General features: G+C 47.2%; 1 protein-coding gene across 1 annotated transcript in view; it reads left to right on the top strand.

The window, feature by feature from the left end:
• LOC134068550 (insulin-like) overlaps positions 1-7,500 on the top strand; it is an 84,874-nt gene that overhangs the window by 38,122 nt on the left and 39,252 nt on the right. The gene's annotated exons all lie outside the window — the stretch shown is intronic.

Genomic DNA, 7,500 nt, shown 5'->3' on the forward strand with positions numbered 1-7,500 from the left:
GGATGATGAGGTGCTGTCTCGGCCTGCCAAAGAGCTAATCTGGATATTCTATGCAAGCACACCTTGTGGATGCGCCAACCCACAGACGCACTTCACACAAGGTAAACATTTGCTTCAAACGGACTGCTTAATGTCTCCATATGCAGACGTCTTTCAAGCGCGCGGACAGATCAAAGACGTGACATTTTTTTGTTGTTTGTTTTTTTTTTTCTCCCTCGCCGATGCAGAAATCACTACTTCCCAACTACTCTGTGGGCCTTGATCTAAAGGCTACCAGACACTAAAGCAGCTCTTCTAGAACTACACTCAAATAGATGTGAACATCAGGATCTTTTTTATTTCCTTTTTTTTTTTTTTTCGCTTGGGGGGTTATATAGTGGCTGGTGACTGAAAATGCCACGTGTGGTTGGACAACAGCATCAATGGACGATTCTGCTGCATCGTCAAAAGAAACTTCTTCAAAGCCCCTGTGGTGGGGGGGGGGGGGGGGGGAGAAAAAACCTCCCGGCATTAATGACGACGTCAATATGGACATCATAGCGGTTCAAAAGGTCAGTGATTCCAATGCCGTCCATCACGTTCCTCGGGCCCCCACGAGTCCGATTGCCCAAGCTCTAAAACACACACGCCGACACATTCACACACAAACACACGCACGCAAACACACATCAGTTCGCTCACACTCACAAACACACCTTCCCCCCGAGCAATTGCCCTCGTGTGTGCCTAGTCAGGCTGTCAATAACCGGCTGATGGATGCCGGGGCGGCCTGCCTGCCTGCCTGCTTGCCTGTGTGCGTCTGTGCGTGCGTGCGTGCGTGCGTGCGTGCGTGCGGTGGCGGCGGCGGGACTCTCTCTCTCTCTACACCTGCGGAGCACGCTCGGAGGAGCTGTAAACAAGGCGGCGGCGGCGGCAGGGGCCGAACCCAGACGGGGCCGCAATCCCGAACGCAATTACGGGACAAGTTCCGCTTAAAACCCCCGGCAATTAACAAGCCGTCAGAGCATGGGCGAGTGACATCGAGGGGGAAGGCGGTGGTGGTGGTGGTGGGGTAGGTGAGGGTGGGTGGATGGGTGGAAAGGGGTGGGTGCCTGCCGAGAGGTGTATAATACGAGCGGCACGGCTGCTGAATGCTCAATAGACTTAATTAAACTGCTCCAGAGAGGCTGTCGGCGAAGGAAGGGTCTGCGATCCGAGGAGGTGACAGACATGGAGCTGCAGGTCTTATTGGTGGAAACATAGAGTTTCCTCTCGTTTCATACTACAGGGGTTTAGGAGCAGTACGGTGTGTGTGTGTATCTGTGTTTCGGTGTCTCAGTGTGTGTATGTGTTTCTGTGTGTGTGTGTGTGTGTGTGTGTGTGTGTGTGTGTGTAGCTGAATGCACAATTCCAGTCCACATTTCACTGCTATTGAAGGAATAAGCCCATTTCCTTGATCTACACCCTCGCACGATTAAGAAAAGTCGAACGCATGATATTAATGCTCACGAGAGGTTCAAACTCAGCAACTCCAGCTTGAGAACCAACTAAACAGATTCTCCTCAGCTGACCGCCGCCGAAAAGGGGGGTACAGTTCTCTGCGATGAAAGCCACTCACGGTTGCTTCATGGAGGCTTCAATGTACCATGGAACAATCAGGAGGAGGTAGTTATACTTATCATGGCAGGAGGGTCGAAACGATCCAACAGGGGACAAAGGCACACTTCAACTCACACTGAGCTGCCTCACTAATAAAAAGACGATTTTTGAAAAGAGGGCTATAGAACCTTAAAAGGAAGTACAGCCGTTTTTTTTTTTAGGGCGGTAAGGACGGTAATGTAAAAAAATGATTAGGTGTCAAGAGGAGTCCCTCGCCTCGTTCGACTGCGTTCGAATTAAGATGTTTTTAATGTGACACTTATCTACACGGCTTTTCTCTGCCACAGACCTCGACCAAGAGGCAGACAGAAAAAGGAAACACGAAAGGCTTTTTTTTTGTCAAGTATAACGCCGACATCGTAGGGTTCCTATACCGAGGACAAAAGACTAGAGGAATCCGTTTAAGACCACACGTAAAGGCCCCTCATCCTTAACCCTCGGAGGAGAAGAAAGAAGCCTTAATTCAAGAACAGTGCCGCTGGAATACACAGAGGAACGTATGCACCTGTCCTCAGAAGAGGAACAAATGTGGGGAGGGAGCTGGGGAGACACAATGGACGTTTAAAGGGTAAAAACCCCTGCTCTGATTCTCTGGCACAGGGAGCCTTTTGGGGGGGGGGGGGGGGATGACGGGTCCTTGAGGCGCCCCCCCCCCTCCCCCCCAAAGAGTCATAAGGACACTGGAGCATGGAGGACCAGCCATAATAGCTTCTGCTACAAAGTGGGTGGAGGAGTTCAGGGCCCGGGGGTGGCATTGATCATTATCCATGCCTTAGTGATCGAGAGGGAGGGAGATGCCTCTTGTCTGCTGGGGGGAAACAGCTCAGGCTAAGTACAAGTGTTCTTTTATGGGGAATGTGCCTTCTTTATGGCTTTTATTTGTATTCTTGCTTAAGTGGAGACAATTGAAAAGAGAGTTCAGTGTAACTTACTTTTTTTCTTTTTTTTTCGAGGGCATTTCCTTTTTGAAATGTGAATATTTTCCTTCAGTGAACAGCTGCCCCCAGGATAATATTCAAAGTTTTCTTACAAAATGACTGATCACATTACATAAAGATAATCTTGCGCTCACACACACACTCACACATTATCAAAACACTTTCTCTCTCTCTCTCTCTCTCTCTCTCACACACACACACACACACTAATGTGCACTTGTCTGTGTGTGTGTGTGTGTGTGTGTGTGTATATCCCACCGCAATCAAGCCAGTGTTAATTACGACTTCCTAACAGTATTGTTCCACTGTGCCTTTTAAAGGTTCTCCTGCCAAAATGAACTGCTTCAATTACACATGCAAATGAATATCTTAGGGAATAATCATCGGGAGTATGAAATATTTAAAGAGGGATACACATCATCCTTACTCTTCCCATCGTCCCCATGAAGACAGTCACAGGGCGTGGAAATGCCGAAGCTGCACTTTCAGTGGCCCCTGCACCAACCCTCTGAAAGTGATTTTGGGAGGAGGGGGGGGCATACAGGAGAATTGCTTTGCTTTTCATATGCTACAATAAAACCACTCACATTAAAAAGTATAAGCAACAAGACCTTTAAAAGCACAGCCTGTACCACACACACACACACACACACACACACACACACACACACACACACACACACACACACACACACACACACACACACACACACACACACACACACACACACACACACACACACACACACACACACACACACACACACACACACACAGCACAAACAGAAATGCCCACACCTTCCAAGATAAGGGATTATAGTGCCAGCCTGCCAAAAGACTTAGTTATGCAGAATATATACTCTCCGAGGCCCATAAATTATATACAGTATACAGGGGAGCTTTTGTTTTCGAACAGTACATTTCACATGGGATTTTGTTCAATGATGGTCATTATGCAAGTGATTTATGGTTGCTGACTAAGTCTACTAAGGATTACATATTTGTGTTCATTAGCAAACTGGGGGATGAAATGTGGATTTACATTTACATTATATTAGGGTTCACTTGGGGTTCCACAGCAAACAACTTCACACACACACACACACACACTCTCTTACTGACAGGTCAACGTGAAGCTGTCTTTACTCGTGAGGGGAGACAGGGTTAGGATTGAACTATAGCTGAAGGCTATTAGCGATGATTGGGCCAGCGGCATTGTATCAGGTTGCAGTCTGTGACATTTCGGCTGACAGGAAGTGAATATTTCATTCCGTTGTTTGTCATCGCGCCACTGCCCTCCGTCTCTCGTCTCCTGACCTGACGTGAATAAACATCAGTAAGCATGTCATTTCCTGTCAGTTCCCCCTCCTGCCGAGGATGTTTGTAAATCTCGCTTTGCTTCACGTCGTCCTTGAGATTACACTTCCCTTTGGTTTTTGTTTTGGCGCTGGCGTCTTTTAGACACCAACATGTAGCCATCGGCAAACATCTGCTACCGAAACACCAACTCACACTGATTCATTGTATCACAGACAGCCATGCCACGTGTGGACCAGTCAGAAGGACCAATCTCTCACTGGACTGGGTACATAATAACCTGTGCATGGTGAATGACCAGTCCAGCACTCTGCTCGAGCGCTATATAGAGTTACACGTCCAACTGTGATTGTGTGTAGAAGAGCAAATGTTTGATGCAACTCTGATGGATCTTGTCTGATGAATCTTTGTTATTCGCATGCAGAACATCATTACTCTAAGTGCTTCCCGATATAAATGAGGGTGAGGGATAAATGGGGGTGTCTGTGGGGAAAATGAATAAAAAATTTCAGCCAAAACAAACATAAATCAAAAATGGTTATGAGTGCTTTTTTTTTGCCCTGTAATGCACTTCTCAGTGCAACTAATGCTTTAAAATGGGGCACTTGGGTAAGCAGCCGTAATTACTACTTTAGTCATGTAGGCAGTCAACTTCTGGCTTGTAGTTTTTGTTGTACAGATACACTTGTCTCTTTTTCCATTATAGGGAACAGACAAAACAAGAAAAACACAACATGTGCAAAGGGAGAGCAGGGGAGAGAGAGAGAGAGAGAGAGAGAGAGAGTAGAGAAACAGAGAAAGAGGCAAAACAACAGAGAAGGAGAGGAAGACAATAAAAGTGAGAAGTAAAACAGAGGAGAGGTGAATGGTGAATAGAGGATGCCTGAGGTTAATGGAGGATAGAAAAAGAGAGGGAAGAGAGGATAGAGAAAAACTCTCCCCCACCCCCAAGTCCATCTCACATCAGTTCATCCATTCGAAGCTAAAACCATTGGTCGAGGCCCACGTTCTACCTACTGTATTTAGCCTCTTTAGGAGCTACTGAGTCTCTCCATGGGATTGTTGCTGGATAGGTTTCCCCACCAAAGACACTTTGGTCATTGCAAAGCATGGTGTAAATGACTGAAACATGCGTGTGTGTGTGTGTAGGATTAGATAGAGGTAAGTATCTCTAAGAGAAAGAGAAAAACATTTCAGTGGGTACAGGTCGTATATGTATTCAAAACCTGCCCTGAGTGTCCGTGATAGTAAAGTTCTGCACTGCACAGAAGAAGCCCAAAATGCATCGGTTTTGAACAGGCCGTGCTTCTCAAGTGGTCAGACCTGGACCGAATCCAAAGCCCTCACCGTCCTCAGTCTCTCTCTCTCTCTCTCTCTCTGTTCCCGTCGTTAGGCACGTTGCCATCCCATCTCTCCTCTCCTCTCCTCTCCTCTCTGTCGGACACTTCCAGCAGGAGGCAGGTGGCCAGGTCATCTATCTGCTGATGGGCCCCAGATAAATGACGTATGGACGGGCGGCCTGTGAGTGAGCGGTGCAGGTGGGATTTATGCTCCATTCGAGACCACCAGGCTGTGTGCAAACAGCTAGCGCTCTGCGCTAATGTTAGCCATTTGCCTTTTGGTCTCCACTGTGTGTCTCTTTTGCACTCTTGTTTCCTAATTCCCTCCATTTTCTTCTCTATTATGCTGTCTTTCACTTTCTCTCTCTCCATTATCTTTCTTTTCTTCTCTTCTCCTCTCTCTATTTTTGCTTTTTCATTCTCAACTGCCTGCTCGTTCCTCTCCTCACTTTCTCCCTTACCTTCCCTCTCCTCTGCTCTCTCTCAAGTCTTTTACTCTCCTCGTTCTCCATCTGTCTCTCTCTTCATCACTCTCTCTCTCTCTCTTTATCTCTCTCTCTCTCTTTCTCTGTTCTCGCTCTCCTCTGCTCTTTGCTCAGCAGGGATCAATAGCAGACGGAATACAATTACAGGTCTGGATCCCCTCCCTGCATATGGAAATGAATCCAGCAATTTACAGGAAAAGATTCATTTTAAACAAGATGAGGGGAGGAGAGGGAGAAAGAGAAAGACAGAGGAAGAGAGAGAGAAAGAGAGAGAGAGTGTAAAGAGAGAGATGCAGTGAGCTTAGTGAGGTCCATGAAACGCAAGCACGACCATGGATTTTGTGTCACAATTCAACAGGCACTTTATGCAAAAATATACAATTGATTCTTTCTTACAGTAAAAACATAGGAGAGAATTGAACCCCCCCAGCCCCCGCCCCCACCCACCCCATGCCCTATAAAATATACGCAAATATTTAAAAAGACAGAAGAAACCTCCGAAATGGATATCTCAGGTAAGTCAATAACAAAATTGTGCAGCTCCCACATAATAACAACACAGTCAAAGCAGTGCCAGTGAAGTCTAGCCCATATCGTTAAGCACATGATCTGGCACGGCGACTGCAGATACAGGAGACTTCAATCAGCGCCGTCTGGAGAATTCACCTCAGAGAAGCACTTGTAAGTCCCTTAATAAAGAGAGGAATCCTCCAGCTCCCCCCTGCAATTTGCCACTGAATAGTTTCAATCAAACTCCAAACCAGAGTCCTTTTCTCTGGCAGCGCAAAGCTCTCGCTGCCAAGAGTGAAATAAAAAAGGAGAATGCAGATTTATTCACTCACACACACAGACACACACACACACACACACACTTCTGTGCAGACACAAACCTGAGAGCTGAGAGAAGTCAAAAAGTCATTTATTGTCAGAACTTTCCGTCTGTTTTCTCATCAAAACACATGCGGCACGTCAGCATACACACACCAATACACTCACACACATGCACACAGTTTCTTAAAAAAAAAACCTCAAATGTGTGAAAGGTTAATGCAGAGTAGACTTGACAGTCACAGCACACCTACAGTACACCTGTGATGAGGTCACGTGCTCAACTGACTAAGCAAAACAGAGGAGCCAGAAGGGACCAGCCCACTCAGTCTCTGTCCTCCCTCTGAAACACATACAGACACAAACACACACGCGCACACAGAGAGATATACATGCAAGTGCACGCACAGTTGTGCACACACAGACATGCATGTACACGTACACATGCACAATCACATCTTCCTATAGTTTTTGGGCGCACACAGGATTCGCTCTGTGTATCACTGTGAAAAAAAAACAAAAAAAACTCACAGCAAACTCACAGCAAACAGACCGTTGCAAAAGTCATCCGGGATCAATTTACAGCAAACGAGTCAAGCTGTGATCTCTCTCTCTCTCTCTCTCTCTCTCTCTCTCTCTCTCTCTCTCTCTCTCTCTCTCTCTCTCTCTCTCTCTCTCTCTCTCTCTCTCTCTCTCTCTCTCCCCCCTTCACCCACCGACCCATCCCACCGTCTCGTGTCTCCTCTCCTCTGCGAAAAACTTTCAGCCGGCGGATCATCGTGGAAAAAAACGGTCGCCACGCCTGTCAATCAACAAGTCCGGCAGCCAGCGGCGGCGGCGGCGGCACGCCGGGGCCGAGACAAATGAGGGGATTTCACGGGCTTACCTGCCGAGGAGTCCTCGCCGTCGCGTCACGTCACGGCGCACACAAGGTCGAGGCCGGTGCAGTTCACC

Source organism: Sardina pilchardus, chromosome 21 (assembly GCF_963854185.1).
Source record: "Sardina pilchardus chromosome 21, fSarPil1.1, whole genome shotgun sequence".
Classification (NCBI taxonomy): Eukaryota; Metazoa; Chordata; class Actinopteri; order Clupeiformes; family Clupeidae; genus Sardina; species Sardina pilchardus.